The sequence below is a fragment of the Toxorhynchites rutilus genome, chromosome 2 (genome assembly GCF_029784135.1).
Source record: "Toxorhynchites rutilus septentrionalis strain SRP chromosome 2, ASM2978413v1, whole genome shotgun sequence".
Taxonomy (NCBI): domain Eukaryota; kingdom Metazoa; phylum Arthropoda; class Insecta; order Diptera; family Culicidae; genus Toxorhynchites; species Toxorhynchites rutilus.
Window position 1 is genome coordinate 234,132,368 of NC_073745.1, and position 22,702 is coordinate 234,155,069.

General features: G+C 38.6%; 1 long non-coding RNA gene across 1 annotated transcript in view; it reads right to left on the reverse strand.

Annotated features, from left to right (window-relative positions):
• LOC129770533 (uncharacterized) overlaps positions 1-22,702 on the reverse strand; it is a 127,648-nt gene that overhangs the window by 99,075 nt on the left and 5,871 nt on the right. The window contains exon 2 of the long non-coding RNA XR_008742135.1: positions 4,827-5,405. This is a non-coding gene — a long non-coding RNA (uncharacterized LOC129770533). The remainder of the gene's footprint in view (positions 1-4,826; positions 5,406-22,702) is intronic.

A 22,702-nucleotide genomic window follows, 5' to 3' on the forward strand; every position in this document is an offset into this window, starting at 1 on the left:
TATCTTTTAACAATAAAACAAAAATTGAACGGAGAAAAAACATTCATAACTAGAATAGTTAAGAGCTGATGAAGTGAGAAGGTTAAAAAAAAAAGTTGTACCATGGCGTACACGATTCCAGTTATCTGAAACCAGAAAATCGAACAGATTCTGAATCAGCAAAGATGACGCAATCGCATGAACCTCGGACAAGTCAAAAACATCTCTTTTGATAAACTGGTGGCCGTTTGAAAAACAAAATGCGGTTTAAACGTTTTTTCTTACGTTTTTCGATTTTTAAAAAACAGTAAAATTTAAAAAATGTCATTTTTCAGAGATTCATGCGATAGAGAGATGCGTGCAGATTGCATCCATATAAATTCGACATGAATCGGTTCAGTAGAACTTGAGATATCGTGTACGCCAGTTTGAAAAAAACAGTTTCGAGAAAAACGCGTTTGAAGTTCATTGTTATGGCCGTAGCAGGTTGGATACCGCATCACTAAAATGGCTACAACTCGGTAAATAATAGGATTTTCGATAAGTCCTTTCTGGTGTATATTTTTGAATGCCTAAACTACAGAAATATGAAGGAAATTGTTTTTGATTTCTAGACTAGAATACTCTCTTAAGAGAACTTGGCGGTAACTCAATCCCAGCATTTTGACGAGCTTGAGTAAAATTGGTAGTGATCAATTATGTTGATGTTCCTGATTTTCAAGATTATCTAGACATTTTGGAGACGTTTCCTGATATCCAGACAAGATATTCAATTTCACTGTTTTGTGTGAAGAACTCTATTTTTTTCTGATTTTCATATTTTTTACCTTATTATAACAAAAATCTATCAGAATTACTATATTGAGCGCCCTCCCTATGTTTTGCTGATACTGTGAGATAACTGTATTAATTCTCTTCTTTTTTTCATGGCTCTAACGTTCCCAGAGGAACTCCACCATCTCAACATAGTTTTACTTTTTTTACTCGTCTTTTTAGATAAAAAATTGGATAAATATTTCGACGCCAAGATATACGGCTTGTTTGTATACTTAGCGGCAAATATACGTAATCCAATACAAGATGAAATTGTATATGACGGAAAATTCACCGCTAACTGATTTTCTGAATAACAAGTATTCTTTATACAATTTATTTAAAGATGTCATAACATTGCATGCGTTAGAAAAAAAATCATTCAATGAGCGCTCGATCCATACTGATGCATACAGAGCTAATGCTCCAAAAATATAACAGGATGAATTTACTCTTTCGCTGCTTAGTAACAAAATGATTACGCTTCGGTTTTTGAAACGAAATGTGTTCCTGGTACAGCATGGAAATGAGTGTAAAAACATATACTCGACTACATAGAGCTTTTTTTCCCAATACATTTATTGTCAATTGAGTTATAGTCCAATGCGAACGAGCAGATTTAACGTGATACAATACCAAAGATTTACTTTAACCTTACGAAAACCGCGTTGAGAAGATCACAGTTTTCATTTATGAAGCATTGAATTCTTCTGATTCCACAATGTACTTCACTTTTTTGTGTGACATATGTGAGTTAAGGTCGACTGAATAAGCTTTTTCAGAGTAAAATTCCGAATTATGTTCACAACATTCAATATTTCTTTGAAAAAAAAAAAATCAAATATCAGTCAACCGTATTTTCGAGACGGATTTTCATTGTTGTCAATGTTAAATTCAATGCCCACTTCTATGAGCGCTTTTGTAATCAGTGTTGAAAAAAATCATTTCGCTAGGCTCAAATGCATAGATTTTCGGGCTGGGTTGCATCGAAAACCTATATATTCCAAACGAAAATAAAAATGACAGATCCAGACAACCAGTGAATATGAGCAAATGAACTTTTGTTCTTCAATATGTTTTGGAGTTTATGTTTCCACCCAGTGTCATTTTCATCTTGATTATTCAAGATGCCAGAATTGAATTTCATTTTAGCCAAATGAATATCAGCTGTTGTTTACTTTAAACCTGAGGCAGCTGTGTGCGGTTGGTTTTTATTTATGTCGTTGTTACCGTCTCGCCAAATAAAATCCTGCGCGCTTTCTTGCAAAGTTCGTTTCTTCGAACTCTGGCGTTTTTGTTATCTAAATGGTCCAGCCTGATTTTTTTTATTTTTGAATTTTGACACAAAATCAATGCCAAAACGAATATCGTTTCGAATTTGATGAATATCAATTTGTTGCTTTTGATATTCATAGTATAAATAATAGCGAAGTTATGAACCTCACTCAATGCCGCATTCATTCATTATAGCATATTTGTTCATGCATCAGCGATATGAACAAAATGAATTCGTTTGTTATTGTCATCAATATAATGAGGGCAGTGTGTTTCAAGCTAAAAAAAAGTCATTCACACTGAAATAAAATCATATTCGTTACTCGTGACACTGTAACTAAAAATCAATTGCTCTGTATTTTTTCTCGGTGTTTTACCGGAAAAACTAGAAGAGAGAAACATAGTAAAGAAGATCCCGAACAAATGCGTTGGTTTTATCTTCTTAACAAACTTTTTGAAGTAAAATAAAACAAAAGAAAATCCTGTGCACTTTATTTCGCTGGTTACTGTAGTTTTGGAATGGTTTCAGCAAAAAAAAAAGTGGAATCAATTTTTCTGTGTATTTTCGAACTCTGACACCGAAGAGACAATAAAACAACAAATTTCACGGGAATAATCGTAGCATTTATTTCGAGCAATGCTAAAATGCTTCGTGGCCTTTTGAACAGCGAAAAAACTCCAATATAAGTTAGCTTATTGGCGTTAACATCACTGAGCTTTGTGTTGCGTGGGCGTTGAGATTAATGGATCTTCAGATTAATTAAATGATTTTTTAAAGCAAAAATATGAATGAAAATAAACGTTGTCGTTTCAAAAAAAGATGTTGCAAAAAATAGACTAAAACATTTTCTGGAAGTGGTGAAAAAATCTTTAACGCACAAAATTCATACAAAAATTGTTGACCAAGGATAAAGATTGCATGTTCTAGGCATCTTCTTCTTCTTGAATGGCGTTAACGTTCCCTGTGGAACTTTTGCCGTCTCAACGTATGCATTAACTAGCGTCATTCATTAATACTTAGTTGAGATTTCTTAAGCCAAATAACACGCCTTGAATGTATTCCGAGGGGCAAGCTCTAGAATACGCGTGACCACAGTGCAAGTCGAAGGAAATTTCTTTGACGAAAAATCCTCCGGCCAGAACGGGAATCGAACCCGAACACCCGGCATGATAATGTGAGACGCTAACCACTCGGCCACGGGTGCATGTTCTAAGCATATTCTAAGCAAGTCAAATTCAAAACTTTGGTATATGTCACAATATCTATCGTGAATTGGACGTGTGACTATAATTCCAATATTTTCCAAAATATTTCCAATAGCAAGCATGATAAAAAGATGATCAACCAACTGTCGCAAAACTTATGTAATTCATTGATTAAATCGAAAAACAGTGACACCAAATGTTGAAATACGATTTGTGAAGTGATAAGCATGACATGCAAGACTAGACCAGATTATCACTTATCACAGACGACGCAGTCAGATTTTATTTCAGAATTTTCACGAACGCTCCGAAATTTGGCTTGAAAATTAGATTTCCCCAAAATACCAACACAACATCAGACAAAGAATCCGTAAATCACTTCAAATGATTATTTTTTCCAATTTTCAACAAAAGAAAATTAGTTTTTTTTATAGCAAACCGACACTCAACTCAACACTGTGCACACAAAATTATTTCTCGAGGTAACTTTTTAAGACACTCTATTGGCAAATTCGGTCATACTGCAGAATTCATCCATTCTCAGTCATTTGAAAATGAGTGCTGGATTACGTTCTTGGTGTGAAAAAACACCCAGGTCTGCGCTAGCCACAAACAAAAAATACCGTCGGCATTTGCCTCTGGAAATAATTTCTCGCCATTTAACGGAACTTAACACCTCGTCACCGGGGCACATTGCGCCGAAACCACAAACATTGTCCCTTTTTGTCTGTTCAAACTAGGTCCACTTTGTCAGCAATACAGCTCACTTCACCACAGGTCCTGAACGACGAAAAAGCGGGCCGCCCTCCCTGACGACTTTGACTGCAATTGCCGCCTTCAGGTAGTCAGTCACAGGTAGCTGCCGCGTTTCGCGTATTGAATTCAACCGCACACTCAAATTACTTTCTCCTTAGCCAAATGTAACCTTTCTTTCGATCAATTGCAATTGCGATGCGGTCCAACCGCCACAGATGGCACTTCCCCACGGCCCGAGCCCTCGGAAACTTGGCCCCGAAAGACTCCGCTTCCGACTTCTGACTTTCCAGCTTTGTGTATTCACTCTCTGTGTTGTGAAGAAACCGGAAAAATTAAAAAGGTGTCAATTTTGGTCTTCCTGTTTCCCCGGTGTCTCCCTTCCCTCACACACAAGGGGTCAAACGGGGCACACCTTTCGCCTGTTTTTTTTGACACATTTCGATTTTTTTTTTTGGTTTTTCGCCTTTTGTAGGGTCGTCACTCGCGTCTTCAGAACGAAGTCGCCGACGACGAAGTGACAGGTGAAAATATACCTGTTTCGCCCAAATAACAAAACGAAAAAAAAAATCCTTCTCTAGCCAGCATTCACACGCTTCGTCAGTCGTGTCAGCGTTTTTTTTTTTTGGTTTCTTGGATTTAGTTACGACGATGTTTCCGAAACCGGCTTTTGTGTTCGAATTTTTTTTAATGACAGCTTTCTCGGGGTCTGACAGATGAATATGAGCGAGCCGCGATGGGTGTGTATGATTGACGGGGGGTTTCCCTGAGGTTCTCTGAGAAGAGGGATCGTTTCTTACCATTTTATTATCGTTTCACGCAGTAATAGGAACCATCGGCTTTATGTCACTGTGTTTGACCTTTGAATAATCCCACAGGGTGGTCCACTATGTATCACTTGTTTTCGTGCGACTTTTGTTTTGTTTCAATTTTTTCCCTACGGTCACTTCTTCGATCACGGCTTTGATGATGTTTGCGCGCAAATGTCCACCGAAAAAAAACTACAAATTTTCACGTTGCCCAGAGTTCCCAAAGTTCCCTCCGACTTGACTTGTTCGTGGTGTTCGCTTTTGGGTAACATTTTTCTTATTCGTGCGGAGCTTTTCTCTAACTCGTTGTTCAAACACTTTTTTTTTCTCTTTTCTGATGATGACGTTGTTGTTATTGGTGGTATTACTTGGTGCAGCGTCGCGGTCCACACTTGCTGCGGTCCATGGAGCTACTGCCAGAGCAAAAACGATATTAACTGCGCGGAAGGCTCCACCACACGGCGATCCACACCACTGCTGCTGCTGAGAGGGGTCTCCTCTTGTGTGATTTGGGATCAGAACTTGACGCGAGCTGGCTCCAACCAGAAACCGTCCACACGGCGCGAATGTCTGCGAACGAATGAAAAGGAAAATTTCAGTTAAAACGATGTTGAACATTGCGACTCTGCCACCGCCGCCAACTCACTTCGCACTTACACTCTCACACACTCGCGCACACACCACAGACTCTAGCGGAAGAAGACAAAAGGCTAGCGGTGTCGCGGCGGGCGCGAAGCCAACCGTTCTCTCATTCCGCTCTTCATCCCCCTCGGACGAAGCACGAACACAAATGCGCCAGAGCAGGCGATGTTGGCAGGGTGCCAGAGCGAGACAGCAGGTCTGAAAAACACTTGCTCGCTGGCTAAAGTAAAGGCACAATTGTAGGGTCGGGCTTTTAATGGTGGGCGTGTGTGTCGCTACACGCCGCGTGTACAGACACTGTACAGTGTATAATTTCCCTCTGTTCGTACGTGACCGAACGCTACACTGCATGGAGGATCGCGCGCCTGCGCCCTCCACGCCAACAATCTATGTACCGCTGATCAGGCGACCACTACGAGCATAGCATCCGTACTTGTTGGAGGGGTCGTCGTCGATTCAAGTGTGTGCCAGAGACTCGCACATGTCTATCACACCAAACACAACCCGTAGGCGTTCAGCAGAACCAAGGGAAGAAACTTGTATGACTTCATTCGCATTTGCGCGTCGTGACAAAAATCGTGTGTGAGGGATTTTCCACATATCGACGAACTCCGGGTGTTCCCTTGTACCCACCACCACCGCCCCTGCGTGTGTTGGTATGGAGGAAAATGGTTGGAGTGTCGGAAAACATAGAAGTCAACTCCCGAGCAGCATGGTAGGAAAATCCTAACTACCCCTTTCCACATCCCACATCCGACCGTGTGCAAACGTACGGTTCGGTGTCGCGGTGTATTTGTGTGTGAACATAAACCTCCGATGGGCACCACTTGTGTCCTGCAGCAATCCCAATCACGCGGAACCTTCATATTATTTATAATTTATAATTACCACTTAAAACCGGGTCAAAGCATCAGACATTAATTTATCCCCGACCTCTGGTTCCGTCACAACACGAACCATATTGGTGCGCTTCCCCCAAAAAAAACAATGAAAGTGAACTGTCAAAACTTCGCCGCTCTCTCTCTCTCGTGCTCGCTTGCTCTAATTCTGTGACGTCGCGCTTTGGGGTGTTTTGCCACATCACACGAAATTCGTGATAATTATGTTAATTAGCATTCATTGCTCCCTCAAAATTCGCGCACACACACACACACGCTCTCAAAGCTGGTTTGGTGTCCGTGGTTCCGTTTTTCCGTGTCGAAGACCGACGAAATCACCGCGCGCGCCATATCTAATTGGTGTTATTGTGTGGCTCTCTATACCTGTTTTTTATTGTTTTTTTTTTGGGGGACCAGCAACAATCCGTTTTCGAGGTCGCGGTCAAATTGAATTTCGGGATAGCAAACAAAACCGGCGAAAATGGATCCTCGCTTGCGCTCGGAGAAGAAGAAAATTAGCATAATTAATGGGAACCTCTATCATCTCCTCCCAGGAAGAACGAACCCAAGAGCAAAACGATGTCGCACGCAAACGTCAAATAATTAGCGTGCGTGCCTGTCAAACTGACAGCACACACAAGCGCGCTTGGTGCGCGCACGACTTTGTCGCTCCCAAACACAACGCACTGTGCGTGTGTGTTCCTGTGTGCGAGTATTTGAATTTTGGCTAATTAGTCCGGTTAAAGTTTACTTTTTTCCCCGGTTTTCGCCGAGAGTGTCTTCCACGGCGGCGAACCGATGTTTACAACTGTGACGGGTAACACATTTGCGTTTGGGAAATGGCAACTGACAGAGTGTCGCGCTGCACTGAGCCGCTGATTGGCGGCGAAGGATCAGGCGAAAATACGATGTATCCGAGCAACGGAATGTGACCGCACTGGCGAGAGTTTCGTACGATCGTTTAGGGGGAATATTTATAAACATTGATTCCCGCCGAGATGCGTGGCAGCATTTTTCGGAATTGAAGCTGCGAATGGATTCAGTCGGTATTAACACAAAGTTCACTCTCAGAGGATTCGGTGCAACATTTTTACACCCGCAAGAATCAATTGGAAGATGGCCGAGTTGGGGACCACCAGAGATACCAGATCTACGGGACTATACGTAGAGCTTCGGATTCGGGTGATTTTTCGGAAAGAATGGGTAGGCAAAATTTACGGAACTTAATATCACACCCTTAACACGTAGAGTACCGTATCGATCCTTACAGCAACACTAGCGTTGGCAGAAAAAATATCATCTTCGGCAGAATAAATGCCCTTTCGTGTGCTGAAGGGTGAAATGAACAAATAAAATTAAAAATTTGCTTTTATAGTTTTAAAATGTTTATGTGTATGAGAGCAGACCTCCCTTCCTCTCAGACTGCACGTCAGCTTGGAATTGTACCCAAAACAAAAGTCCAAACGATACCAAGACCGGCTGGAATGCAATGCTGTTTTACACCACTACGCTCTCCACCAAGCCACTGGTGCTTTTGCACAAATATGCGAGAATATTACACCACATTATAAACTGAAGTTGGATCTTAAAAGTATACATGAAAAGTGCTTTCTAAGAGTGAAAAAAAGTGCATAAAAGTGAACCTGTATCCTTTTCGTACGGGGGCCGTGTATGTGACAGATTATGCGAAAAGGGTTAAAAGGGAGTATGCGAGATGGGTTAAAGTGAAATGGGTTGTGCTAAAAATTAATGTTGCGTGTAGGAACCGACTTCGTCAAAGAAATTTCCTTCGAATTGCATTGAGCTCACGCGTATTCTAAAGCTTGCCACTCCAGAATACATTCAAGGCGTATTATTCGGCATAAAAATCTCAACTAAGAACTGCTCATCAAAATGACGCAAGGATTACCTACGTTGAGAAGGTAAAAGTTCCACTGGGAACCTTAGTACCATCCAAGAAGTGGGAACCGACACTGAACTTTTCGCTCGGTCAGCGGCGGTCCTCGTGGACCGACAATGGAGTGTTTTATTAGGAGAGCGTTGGCTGAAACCGACAGTTACAAAGTGAGAAAATAAAAAAAATATACTTTCGAATGTGTTACAAAATGTGTCCACTTTTTAGAGAAATTTTCGACTATCTTCTTTCTATGAAATGTATATTTTGGGGAGCTGGGACTGACACTGATATTTGGCATGCGCTTTTCGTCAAGTGCTCTTTCGCTCTCTTGATGTGAGTTGTATGGAAAACATAACAATAACGGCGCGAGGTTTAACGTTGTCAGCTTATTCCCGCCAGTTAGCCATGTTAGAGATGGTGTAAAAAGCCCTAGTGAAGATTTGTCACTTAGAATCCGTTTCCGCGAACGGAACAGCCTGCACGGGCTCAAACGAAGCATTGTATTGGTAAAGTGTTCAGAAGCATCAAATCAAGCCCTGGATTGTCATATAGACAATAAACACGGTGACACTGGTAGTACACCCAAAATTGATTTTTAGCTGATGTTTTGTCATCCCGATTTATGACATTAAATTTGACATAACATAACAGAAAATGTCATGACTCATAAATACTTGAAAGCATTTGTATAATATACATGGTACAGCAATATAAGATTAATACGAGCGAGCGAAACAAAAGACAAATAAGCTTTTCGCATACTTTGCCACATACACGACCCAGACCGAGATAGATATTGTGCTCCTTCATGCGCTCCTTTTTTGACTCTTAGAAAACACTTCCTAACTTCATTTTATAATCAGGTGCAGTCCTCCCATAGGGAGGGGGAGGAGTGCCAAACCACCGTAGAAACATTAGTTGCCTCCTAAAACCTCCATATACCAAATTTGGCTCCTTTTGTTTGATTCGTTCTTCAGTTATGCAGAAATTTGTGTTTCATTCTTATGACAGAAACCCCCCCCCCCCCGCCAATCTAGAGTGGAGTATCCATTTGCAATAGCAACGTTTCTTGTTTCCTAAAACCTTCATATGCAAAATTTGGCTCTATTTGCTTAATTATTTCTTGAGTTATGCAGAAACTCATGCTTCATTTGTATGGCAGCACAACCATAGAAACGTTTACCGATCTCCGAAACCTCTATATGCCAAGTTTGATTCCATTTACTTGATTAAGTCTTGAGTTATTCAGACCACCCCCCCCTCCTGTACAGAGGGTCAAACCACCTTAGAAACATGTATTGCCTCCTAAAACTTTCACATGCCAAATTTGGTTCTGTTTGCTTGATTAGTTCTTGAGTTATGCAGAAATTTGTGTTTCATTCTTATGACAGCCCTCCCTTAGAGAGGGGTGAGGAGTGCCTATTCACCATAGATACGTTTCGTGTCCCCTGAAACCTCCACACGCTAATTTTGGCTCCATTTGTCTGATTAGTTTTCGAGTTATGCAGAAATTTGTGTTTCATTTCAATGACAGCCCCCCTTAGAGAGTGGGAAGGGGTCTCGAACTATCATAAGAACCTGAGCAGTGGTCTTAATGTTTTGTCCGACACTGTATATCACTGTTTTTTTTCATCTACGGTTGTCCACTCCCAATTAACCCTTCAGCGACCATGCTACAAAAACCATTTTTCGACGAAAGCCATGGTTGTAATTTTCATTATTGACTAGCTGACCCGGAAAACTTCGTTCCGCTCAAAATTTGTTTTTTGTTATCAATATCTTCAAACATTCACGTTTTCTTAATAAGCACAAGTTCATGAGTCCAATCGCAGAACTGTTCATTGATTTATCTTTTAATCGACCACGTTGAATTTAGCTTTTACTATAAAATTCCTAGTACTTCTACCAAAACTCATCATTATTACCCCCCCAAAGAGAGGGGGACGAGTATCTAACCAATCATTTATTGCATCCTAAAACCTCTACATGCCAAATTTCGTTTCATTTACTTGATTCGTTTTCGAGTTATGCAGAAATTTGTCTTTTATTTGTATGGCAGCTCCCCCTTAGAGAGGGGGGTGGAGTGTCCAACCATCGTGAAAACATTTATTGCGCCCTAAAACCTTCACATGCCAAATTTGGTGCCGTTCGCTTGATTAATTCTCGAGTAATGCATAAATTTGTGTTTCATTTGCATGGCAGCCCCCCTAAGAGAGGGGGAGGAGTATCTAACCACTGTAAAAACATTTATTGCATCCTAAAACCTTCACATGCCAAATTTGGTTCCGTTTGCTTGATTAATTTTCGAGTAATGTAGAAATTTGTGTTTAATTTGTATGGCAGCCCCACCTTAGAGAAGGCGGAAGGGTCTCAAACTATCATGAAAACCTATGGATCGACAATATTGAGCTTTGTTTAAATAACTATTTTAGCGAAATAGTTACCAAAATTACGCGCTACTCTTTATTATTAACATGCGTATAGAATTATTCACTCTTAGCGTCAAAGCCATACACAAGGAGAAAATTTGAATTTTCTTTTATGGCTATCACTCATATCAATGGAAGCAGATTGATTATTCAAAAAGTTCTACACGAACAGCGCAAACTACACATTGCGATTGTATAGCCGGATTAGGAGAAGTATGTTCCCATGTAGGCTTTGTGCTTTTTCGCCCTGGAATGCTGATCTCGTGAAGAAATAAACTATAACGAACATTCGTGTGCAGATATCCTTAATCGGTGGTTAGTTTCGCCAAAAAAACGATTGACTATGTTGAAATTCAGGATATATTCAGTCAGAAACAACAACCAACCCTCAGTTATGATTTCCGGGTACCTGTATGTTCTGTGGAGAATTAACATATTGATCGGAAACGGAGAAAATCCATCAGTTGGCAAATTCATGGAAAATACAAGGAAGCATTCGAACGTGAGCTCGAGCCTTTATAACTTTGATCTTGATCCGAACATGTTGATAATCCTTTTTTCCGTCAATTTCGATCCAAATCTAGGGGAAAGTCGCTTAATGAACATTGCGAAATGAGTGTTAAAAAATTAAGTAATATGCGTCACACGAAAACTGTTGTTCAAGAAACAGCTCACTCAACTGTTTCACAAAGTTTATGTTAGTGCTGTTAACAATTTCGCGCTAGTAAAAATACCGCATCTATATTTAAATCAAGACCAAGATGCCGATTGATAATAAACCCACTGCTGCTGCAAAGAAATTACGAACGTAAACTAACGATGTTTGCCCAACAGATGCTCCGCAAGTATATGTAGCAAGAGCCCTATCCCAAATGAAATGAGAAAAAAAAAAACAAAAAGAGATGTCTGCTCACATACATACAAACCATTTTTAAGCTTTTAAAACAGCTCATTATTTGCGCATTTGACTCTCCAGCACACGAAATGGAATCATTTCTGCCAAAGATGAAATGTTTTCTGCCAACGCTAGTTTGATGAATAATGTTGTAAAAACAGTAATTTTGAATGTGTATTTATTTCGTATTCACAATTTGTATGCTCTTGGTGTGTTTTTAATGTTGAAAACGGTTTGCGAGTTGTTATAAGTTTGTTTTCTTGCTAGTCATGAAATTTCTGTGCGGAAACTAATAGTTAATTAATGGTTTGATGCCATAATCATCAGAGAAATGAAAAAAGAAACAAGAGCACACGCAGAACAATAAACAAAATGCTGCTCTGATCAGACAAAAAAGACACGAGAATTTTGGGAATAAAGCGATGGTCCAGATTGTGTATTAAAAGAAAGGAGGAACTCCTTGATAAGAACAATCAGAAGAAAATGAAACATGGTGGTCTGGGGATGTTTTTCCTTGGTCTTGGTCGTTTAAAACCTGGTTTAGATCGAGAGTATTATACTGATGCTGATGCAGACAAGCTCATGATAAACTCATCAATATTCTTATGCTTAATTTGGTGAACTCAGCGCGGAAGATCGATTTTTTGCGGTCGTTTGTCTGCTCTCAGCCACCACAGCAAAGAATGTAACAATGTATCAGTTCACACTTTTGACGTGGGACTACGTCTAACCGGAATATATGGAGGGTAAAATGAAAACCTAAACACAGAACATGCAGGAAAAAATGAAAGATTTCGAATGCTTATAGCTCGAACATTTCGTACTGGATAGGAGAGATGTTTGCATCACTTGATAGGGAATATTTCTACGCATCTATCGCAACTAACAAAATGATGTTTTTCATTAGATAAACAATTGAATAACTGTAAAATATTAGGCGTTATCTAAACGCCCTAACTGCATCGTTTTGATTGGCCCGATTTACGGTTTCCCTAACACAGCCATCAAAACCAAGCAGCCTTGGGGAAATCGGCATTGCAAATACATGAAAGTAGGGGGACTTTTGTTCTCATCGAAAAATGTTCCCTAACACAGACTTTAAAACCAAGCAACGAAATCGGCATTGCAAACACACGAAAGAGCCTAGAGGCGAGTGAACTGAAAAGTTTTCTTAAAGCCAAAAAGAAGAAGAAGTAAGTAGGGGGAGGTTTTGTTCCTACCGAAATGTGTTCCCTAATAGAGATTTCTAAACCAAGGTGCCTGGAGAAATCGGTATTTCAAATTCATGCAAGTCGGGGGTATTTTTGTTCCGACTGGAATGTGTTTCCCTAACACAGACTTCAAATCCATGAAGCGTGGGGAAATCGGCATTGTGAATTCGTACAAATCGGGGGTATTTTTGTTCCGATTGAAATGTGTTTCCCTAACACAGACTTCAAAACCGAGGTTTCTGGGGAAATCGGCTCTGTAAATAAATGCAAACTGCGAGTACTTTTGTCCTCGCTTGCCTTTGTGCAGAGTGGAATATGTCTGTCCTAACATGATCTTCTAAACTTAGGAACCTGGGAAAATCGTGCAGCCACTAGAAGCGAATGAACTTCCCAGTTTCAAGCAAATTCGAGATTCGAGAAGTATGTACACTTTTGGGATGTAAACTTCAGAGGGAAATGTAAAATAAAATAATCGTTTGATAATTTTTTTTTGTCTTTATTGGAAAGATTTTCAGCCTTAGGCTGGTTCATCAAACGTTTGATAATTCTTCCGTACATATATTTTGTTCTAGTCATCATACCAAACGTAAAAGGTCCGTCATTAAATTTACTTGTAACGAAGAACAATCAATCACAATAAATGAATTGACTTTACACGGCATTTTTCACTCACAGAGCAAATATATTGAACTCAATTGAATTTGGAAACTGTTTCATTCAATCAAGAATTTAATCAATACAAACGAATGATTGCTAAGCTAAGGTAGTTCCACGTCAACCTTGCGGTTATATCATAGATATAACCCACTCATTTGTTTAACCGACTTTTTATGTATTGTGAGCTTATTCACGAACCAAAACGATGCTACTATGAATAATAGATAACGGTACTCAGTATAAACAAAAGTTGTCATCCGTGCTCGGGGAAAGGATTAATGGAAAACTCAATGTATTGCGGCACTGTATAAATGTAAAGAGCATTGTTTTGTATGTTTTTTATCCCATTTGTTTATTTCAGGCTCATTAGTATTTTAGCTGTAACAGGAGCCGAATTTTAATCGTGTACATGGCACATGGTTATCATATATATAATTAGCACATTACACAGTTGCCATTTTTCGGCGTAAGAGTTTTCGTTCTATACCATTGCATATGGTACATTTACACAGTAGCCATTTAGGCGTAAGAGTATTCTTTCTGTTCTTCCATTATCCAGTTAGACCACCGGACAGCGGAGACAGTTGATATGATCATTGTTGAGTTATTAATAGAACAGCAGCCCGATGTGTCTTGCAGAGCAGAGCAGTTGTATAGACGAATCGATCTCATTTCGACCGTGGATCGATCTCCATCGCTGATGATTGTTGCGTGGACCTAGTTATTCTGTAACAACACAAAGATGGTCAATGAGGGCCCTGAGTTTTGAACTCACGATCGATCGCTTACTAAGCGAACCCGCAACCAATGTGGCTATGTTTTGTATGTTCAAACGGAAAGATAAAAAGCGAAAGGTGACAAACTAATTATTTCGGTGATACATGCGACTGATATCACGCGAAAAAGAATTATACCAAATATTTTTAATAATAAACATAAAAACATTGTTTAGTAAATACATATCAGAAGTTTACAAAAACAAAAAAAATCTTGTTCATCTTACAAAGATAAACATCACTGCTTCTTCAAGTAAAAATAATTGCGATCACTACGACTTACATGCCGATATTAAAGACCACCGCAAAGGGTTAAATTTATAAGTTCATTTAGCTGACCCGGCTAACTTTGCCTGGTCCAAAATTGATTTTTTGATATGAATACTTTTGAACATTTACGTTCTCGTTCGAACGGTCGTGGCTTGAATTCTAAGAAATTAATTCATCAATATTTCAATTGGCATGTGTTACTGCTAGGCACGAATGAGTTTTAAAGTCTAAAATTCTGTAATAGAAAATAAATATCAATCTATAATTTGCAATTAACTCTATCAGATTACTAAGCTCGAGAGCAGATTCAAATTGCTCAGTTTTTTTTCCTTTTTTCTTCAAGATTTTCCAAAAAAAAAAAACAATTTTTCTCATCATTACATTGATCTACGAAGCGATCTCAGCTCAAATCAGACAATCTTTACTCGAATTTGATAACCACATTTTGACGATTCATTTTTATTTTCCACTTGAAAATCCATTAATATTTACAAAATGGCGAAACATAAATATCAATGTCGTCAAAATCAAATCTCAAATCTGATCAGCCGTTCTCTTGTGATGATGAGTTATACGTTTGATACGTTTTGAAGCATAATCTTAGCTTTAGTATCATTGGTTGGCATCAGGGTTACCACATTTAATTCTGTAAAATTTTCTGAAAAAAATCTGTATATCTGTATTTTGAGCAAAAAATTCTGTATAAAAAATCTGTGTCGAAAAATTAATGGAAAAAATGAAAATATATTAGCTCCAACCGATTTCCGGACTTTGTTTTGTTGATATTGTATAGCGAAAATATTCACTCGACACACGCTGATAAATGTTATCAAAAAGTGTCTTAAAAACGAACTTAGCAATGGATACAAAAAAATCACATCACGCCTTTCGTCATCCAACAGCTAGGACCATGTCATATCTGAGTCACTCAAGTTTTGCCTCGTGAGATTCGTCTTGATTAGCTCGCATTCGTTATTCAAAGAATTGAGGAAATTTATGCATCAAATCAAACAATAACATTCTTGTCTCATTATAAGTTTCGCAAAATTGAGAACTTTCTTTTTATTTAGCCATAGGATCGTTTAACCCAGTGGTTTTCAACCTTTTTTTTTCTCAATTCCCCCATTTACGAAAATTATTCCCAGTGCTTCACCTCTACCAGTATTTTGTAAGAATGTATGTAGTATACCAGTAAAGTAATGTAAGAATACAAACGGTTTTCAAGTTACATTCGCAACACATTTGATGCTATACTTGTTATACAGTATGGCACCTGCTCCTGAACGATTTCCGCCAAAATCGTAATTCTTGAGAACGTTGCCGAAAAGCACATCTCATGTCTTCGATACCCACTCTGTTACGATGTTTTATTCCCATCAGCAGCATTGTAGGAAATCCAGATTCACATAAATTCTACGCAAAAGACAACAACACTCGTAACGCATATTCCGCATATCAGGATAAAACTCGATCATTTGTAGATCGATGAGTTTGTTCTGAAATTGATCCGAAATTTTCGTCACTGCGAGACGGAAAGCATTTCAAACCATGTCCAAATATGTTCTTTGATATAAGGAAAAATATGTTTAACTTGTTGTAAAAAGTCTTGAAAATGCTGTACAATTTTATATGGTCTTCTGTAATGTTTCGTCGTCTGCTCCATCATCATTCACTGACGAAAGTTTTTCAAACATTGCGAAGTTGTTCGATTGAACATTACATTTCAGATTTGGAAATATTCCCCGAGAATCGCAAATTTTAGCGTATCCAATAAAGTTTTTGTGCCAATCATTGTATGATCGGCAGATTGATTATGGTCATATTTAACACGGAACGAAAAGAATTATTGTAGCTCTTCAAAACGCTTAAGATTTCGCTTAACAATTGCCCCCAACGAAAACCATCTTGTTACGTTGCGTTCAACATTGTTATAAGTCAAGTTATCTATGCCTGCACTGTGATAAATTAAATATTTAAAATAGAATTTTTTAAAAATCTGTAAATTCTGTATTTTTGCTGAAAATCTGTAATTCTGTATGTACAGATTCCGTATCTTAAATTTGACGAAAAATCTGTAAAATACAGAATACAAATGGTTGGCATAGTTTGTTATGAATTTGACGATGTTGATGGTATCCACGTAAAAATTCGCATTTACCATATTGTAAAGCTAGCTGATGACGCAGACTTTGACAACTTTTCACCACAGATTGAACATGAGAAAGCAGTATTACACGGTACACATGAATACCAAAATGACTCTCATTCAGACTGATTCGAATGCTGGTGAGTGGAAAAAATATTATTGTGATCAAGCCATAACTAATATTGGATCGTTATTCTGAAAAAAAATCTGTAAATCTGTATGGAAACTTAAAAAATCTGTAATCTGTATCTAGAGATTCTTGGTTTCAAAAAGACTGAAAAATCTGTATGAATACCCTGCCGGGCAGTTACACGCCCGAAACCGGTTAACATTTAAGGTAAATTTTAAACCGTTTGAGATAGTAAGAGCAATGAGTGTTTTCCAGCAAGAATTGAACTTAGCAAGCTTCAGTTCAACTAATGAAAGCTAGATAAATTTTACACAATTATGTAAAATTAAGGTAAAATTTCAATGAAACCTCAGCAAAATCTAAGAATAAAAATTTTGAACCAGTATCTAACAGAACATCAATCAATTTTTTATCAATATTTAGAGTTAAATGGATAATTTATAATTTGAAGCCATATTTGAACCACATTTCACAATGTGATCAGTCATATTCCACTAGATTTACAATTTAATGTTCTGTTTCCCACCATACAAAGATTCATTGTTTCTACCGATTTATATTTAACCAGTTTCAAAAGAGATGTAATTTCCATGGTTTGCCGGAAGAACTGCCTAATAGCGCCTCTTCCAATTCCCCATTCTAGAACAAATATTCATATTCAGAGCCATTTTACACATTAATTTTTGGTCGGTTTTATTATTTACGCAAAAGAAGATTTGTGAGAATTCAAACGAAAAAAAACCCAATTCTGGCATCTCGGTTTTTTGCGGACGTGTTAATTAATGGCGCGAGGTTTTATGCCCGCGGCTCAAAAGAGCCGCTCCGGTCGCACACTACTCGCATGACATTTGAAACGCCAGCAATCATTGCCCAAATCAATTATACCGGCTGTTATTAATAATGGCAGGGCGAGATCCGCTGCGTCCCGCCATTTGTCGCGCACTCTTTTGGGGCGGTCGAATTGGGTCATCTTAGTCATCGGGAGACACACAAAAATGACTTGCAATCGACCAAACACACTCTGTGACCGACAATTTTGACAATCGTCGCCTGATAGAGAAAAAAACAAACATAATTTACATAGTCCATTATTTACCGAGCAAACATCATCTAGCAGTAGCATCGAAACACAATAGCACTGTGATTGCGCAATATCCCTTCGGAACCCTTTGGCAGCGGCGGCAACAGCTGCTCACGGGTGGAGGGGTCTGATGGGCTTTGACGAATCACGGCTGCCGGAAAAAAAAACGAAACCGGTCAAACCGGTATCGCTCCGATTCACTGCACCATCTCCATCAACAGCAGTGGTCCACATTTGCCTACTAGAAGCTGCTGCCGCCACGTGCCGCAGAAATGTGATCTATTTACACGGTCCTCCGAAAATGTCCAGCTCCAGAACAAAATGGAGGAGTCCGCCGCCGCCACGATCGCGCTTTGTCATGTGTGTGCGCGCGTGACCGAACTGTCCGGGTCTCCTGGCTCAAGGACGCAAATCTCGTTTTTTTTTCGCATCGCGGCTGTCAAAGCGCCAAGCCCACCACAAACCCGGGCCGAATGGGTGTGTGCGTGCGTGCGTGTTTGTGTGTGTGTCTGTTCGTGTGTATCATTTATACGAGATAACCTTTCCGATCCTGGCAAACAAAAAGAAGCTCGAGCGGAGAGAATTGATGAAACCAGTTTATTTCTGCTGATTTCATGCTTGTTTTATTTTAATGGTGATTATCATTTTTCAAAAAAAACAGAAAAAAAGCGACGGCAACGAAACAACGAACGGTGAACTGTGAACGGGATGAGGGTGAGGATTTCACACAGGCACGGAGATAAACGATTGGGATGCTGCTTGGGAACTTCGGGTGCAGCAGCGGGTTATTGCAGGGCGAGAGGAGTGACGGGGAGCTGAAAAAATATTTTTTTCATTGGTTTGATAAGGAATTTGTATAATGTTTTGTCGTTCCAGACTCGAGGAAGATGGGAATGCTCGGACAATTTCGATATGTTATTTCTCCACATACTTTCGGGTTGACTCATTTGTTTCGCGTCATGATTTTGATGGCCAAATTGCGCAAAACAAAAATAAAATCAGTAAAAAATGTTGTTAAATTCTAACACCGAACAGGTCGATGACCTGTCGATTTGGGGCCTCCAACCCATAGCTGTGCACACACACACACACACACACACACACACACACACACACACGTTTCTCATTCCCGTATTGTCCCAATAAGCAGAATTAATTAATTACGATTTCAGCTCACGTTTCTGCCATCTCCTTTTTTGATATTCGTGCTAATATTTAGTTTATTTCCCTTCATTATAATTCTAGGTGCCTTTTTTCTTTCTTCTTTTTGTTGCTGCGTAAGGCTAAAGCGAGGATGGGGAGAGCGAGAGAATCGACATAATCGATGATCAATCGAGCCTAACTTTGACTCCGGCTTGACATTGATTGTCGAGGATTCATCCATTGTTTGGCAAGGTAGGACACGCCCAGCGTGCGATCGATGTCATTGACTGGGGCTATTGGCAGGTGTGTCTTTTTCAGGGATCGACGATTTCGTTAATTAGTTGAGATGCTGAAGTGATTTGGAACTGAAACCATTTGAGAAGTGTTTTCCAATGGTTCTGAGTTGGGATGTGAACAATTTTTGAATTAATTTGAATCAAATTCAAATTGAGAAAAATGCCACTGAAGTTGGATTATAAATTCGAGGTGTATATCTATATCGTGAGTGAAATCGTTTTTTTTTTGTGTTCCTGGGAGTTACCTAATGAGAATGAAATATTGAAATTCATTTCAAAAATTAACGTTCTGTAGAAATTCAGTTTTTTTAGCTATGGAAATCCGAAAATTATATGGTAAATTAGAAGTGCTCCTTTCAAAGCCATTGTAAAAATTGTCGGAATCCGTTTGTCTGATTAAATTCAAAGTGTTCAATTGTTTGAAAATTAATTAACTCTCCTGCCAAAATAGCATATTTGATACACTTTTGCAAGAATATCCTCGAAAATATTGAGTATTAAAAAAACTCATCACAAGACTTGAAAAAATGATCATTATTGTGGATACGATTTGACGAAAAATCAGTCGCAATGTAAATTGGTCTTGTGATGATTGAAATCGTCATGTTAGCTCTTAACACTTTATGTACAAAGATTAAAAAATCGGAGCGGGACGGGACAGCGGTCAGTAAATTTGGCGTTTGAAAATAAGTTGTGTAAGTCAAACTTCTACTCACATAATATTATTAGAAAATGAAACCCATCCCTATCATATTTGTTCCCGACTTGTTTACTTTTTGTACTTTTGTACTTTGAAATGTTATTATTTACTAATCGATCACTACTAATGAATCTCTTTCTATGGTTTTAAATGATAGGTTTTCGACACTTTCAAAACGGTGATGATATTCCACGTTTTATCAACTATCGTAGTTTGAAAAATTAAGCCCTGTTCCGAGAGCAGCTGCCGTGCTTGAATGACATCCGATATGGAATGTGTTTCATAATTTGGATTATCCATTACCATACTAAACCATACTAAGGCCTTCTTCAACTTTATTTTTGTTACAAATTAACGATTCTTACGTGACCACATTCCATGTTCCTTTATTGCGCGAATCACCATCATTAGAGGTTTAGTGGTGTAAGTGTTCTGCCGGAAGCATGCGATTTCTTTTTGATTGTACGACTTCATGTTTCCTCAAACTCTCAACTGAAAATCTACACAACATGAGGTCATGAACAGGACTTGTCGAATCTAAGGAACGAGAATGATTTTTCCAGTTGCTCCCTTCACTTCAGTCAGAGTCATTTCGATTGATTCATTATAGTCTATCGTAGTGAAGTCAAATATGTATAGCTACGCACATTGAAACATTGATTCTTCTGTTTTGTTCATTTCTGTTGTCGTTTCCGAAAGCGATCATTACATTTTGGTTCGCATAGTTGCGTATCACGTGTATCATACAAACCGAGAAAGAGTTTCTTTATTCTCGTTTCGGTCATGATTCGTAGCATGTATCCACAGTAACGACAGAATGACACTGGTGGAATTGACTCGAAGATCATAATTGAACAAACGATGGTAAGTTATTCAGTGAAACGATCAACCGGCAGACACGATTGAAACTGCTAGAATGGTCTATATTCATTAATATCGTCAAAGTGTTTCATTCCGCATGCGGAGAATGTTTGAGAGCAACGTGACTAACTTTTTGATTGAAATGCAGTCGCTTCATTATTAAATGACGATGTGTCAATGAGAGTGACTTGTAAGGGCCTAATTCCGATAGCTGCCATGCTTAGATGTCATCCAAATTACAATGTTTTAGTTCGAGGTTATCCATTTCATATTATGAATTGCTTGACTACCAAACCATGTTGATTGGGACAAAGTGAAAGTGTTTTTTTTAGAAATTTTTTACTCTGACGTGCCACGTTTCGTGTCTTTTCGATAAACTGCGCGAAAAGTTTTCAAAATATGTTATTCACGACATTTAGTGATGTCAATTGGCCGTCAACATCATGTAATTTGTCGCTTGTCTGTACGACAACACGAAGGATATTTCTAACGGGATTCTCAAACTCTTGAGCAGCTTAAAACAATTGAACGTGAGATATTTACCAACTGAAGCTCAGTAAAAAATTACCTTCTAGGAATCTTGTTGTCGCGAAAAAACTAGAATGGGGTTACATCTGTGATGTAACCGCGAAGTAGACATAGGACAATCGCTGGCTTGGTGATCATTTGTTTGAAGTTTCATCTGAATCAATTTTCAATGAATGGATGGATATTTTCAAAGAATGCTGAAAGTTTTTCGTGTTTTTGTGTGAGTGGATGGTTATGAGTATGGAATTATTTACATGTGTATGCTACATTTTCCCAAGGCGCTTTATTTTTGCGTCCGTGTTCAGGAACACATTCCGATCACCACGAATGCTATCGTCGTCAATGAGTTGGATCATTATGATTTTAACAGCTTTCTTTTGAAGCAATTTTTGAACTGTTCAAACAAGTTTTCGGGTCAATAAGTAACAACTATACAACTCGTAGACATTTCATCCTTCGAATGAAATGATTTTCATACCATTTCATTGAGAGATATTTACGCTTAAAACCTTGTTCTTTCAATGTAACGCTCACGTGTTCTAAACTTTAAACTTACACCCCAGTGTAGAAATGAAAGACGTAATCCTACGCCAAAACACATTTGCTCCTTTCCCAACGAGTGGTAAACGTAATCTCTTTCCTTTCGTATAGCTCAAACATTCGTCCGCACAATAGTTTCAATCTATCGAAGCCAATTTATTCGAGGATTGGCTCACAAAGCTCACTGTATATAATTAGTACTTCATTAAATAAAAATTACTTTAGCGATTAACGCGCACGTCACGTCATTCCACGCTGTTTCCCGAAGCGTCAGTCGTTTGCATCTTATCGACGTTGATCATGGTTGTTCGAAATAGTTACTCTGATGAGCTGTATTATGTCGACCGTAAATTGGAATAAGAGCTTTTCGTTAGTTTTTGAAACTGATCAATTGGTGTCATCAAAAAATCTGCACAATTCGCAAACGTCGTTCAGGTGTCAGTCTATTCATGATGAAATGAAAATCAATTTAAAAACAAAACAAAAAAATGGGTATTTTTAGGGTATATTCTTGAATGCCTAAACTTCAGAAATATGGAGAATTTTTATTTATTTTTTTATGTATTTCTGTAGAGCAATTCCAAATTAAATCGACAAATGACAAAACAAAACAGAATTGTTTGACTCAACTGTAACTTTTGAAAAGGGCCTATCAATTTGAGTAAGAGAAATCTTCGATAATTTATATCTCAAAAACTAGAAACAAAAAATTATAAAGAGTTATAGAGTATTGATGTTAAAATTGATGTGAAATATACACTGAGAAAAAAATAGTACTCTTATTTTA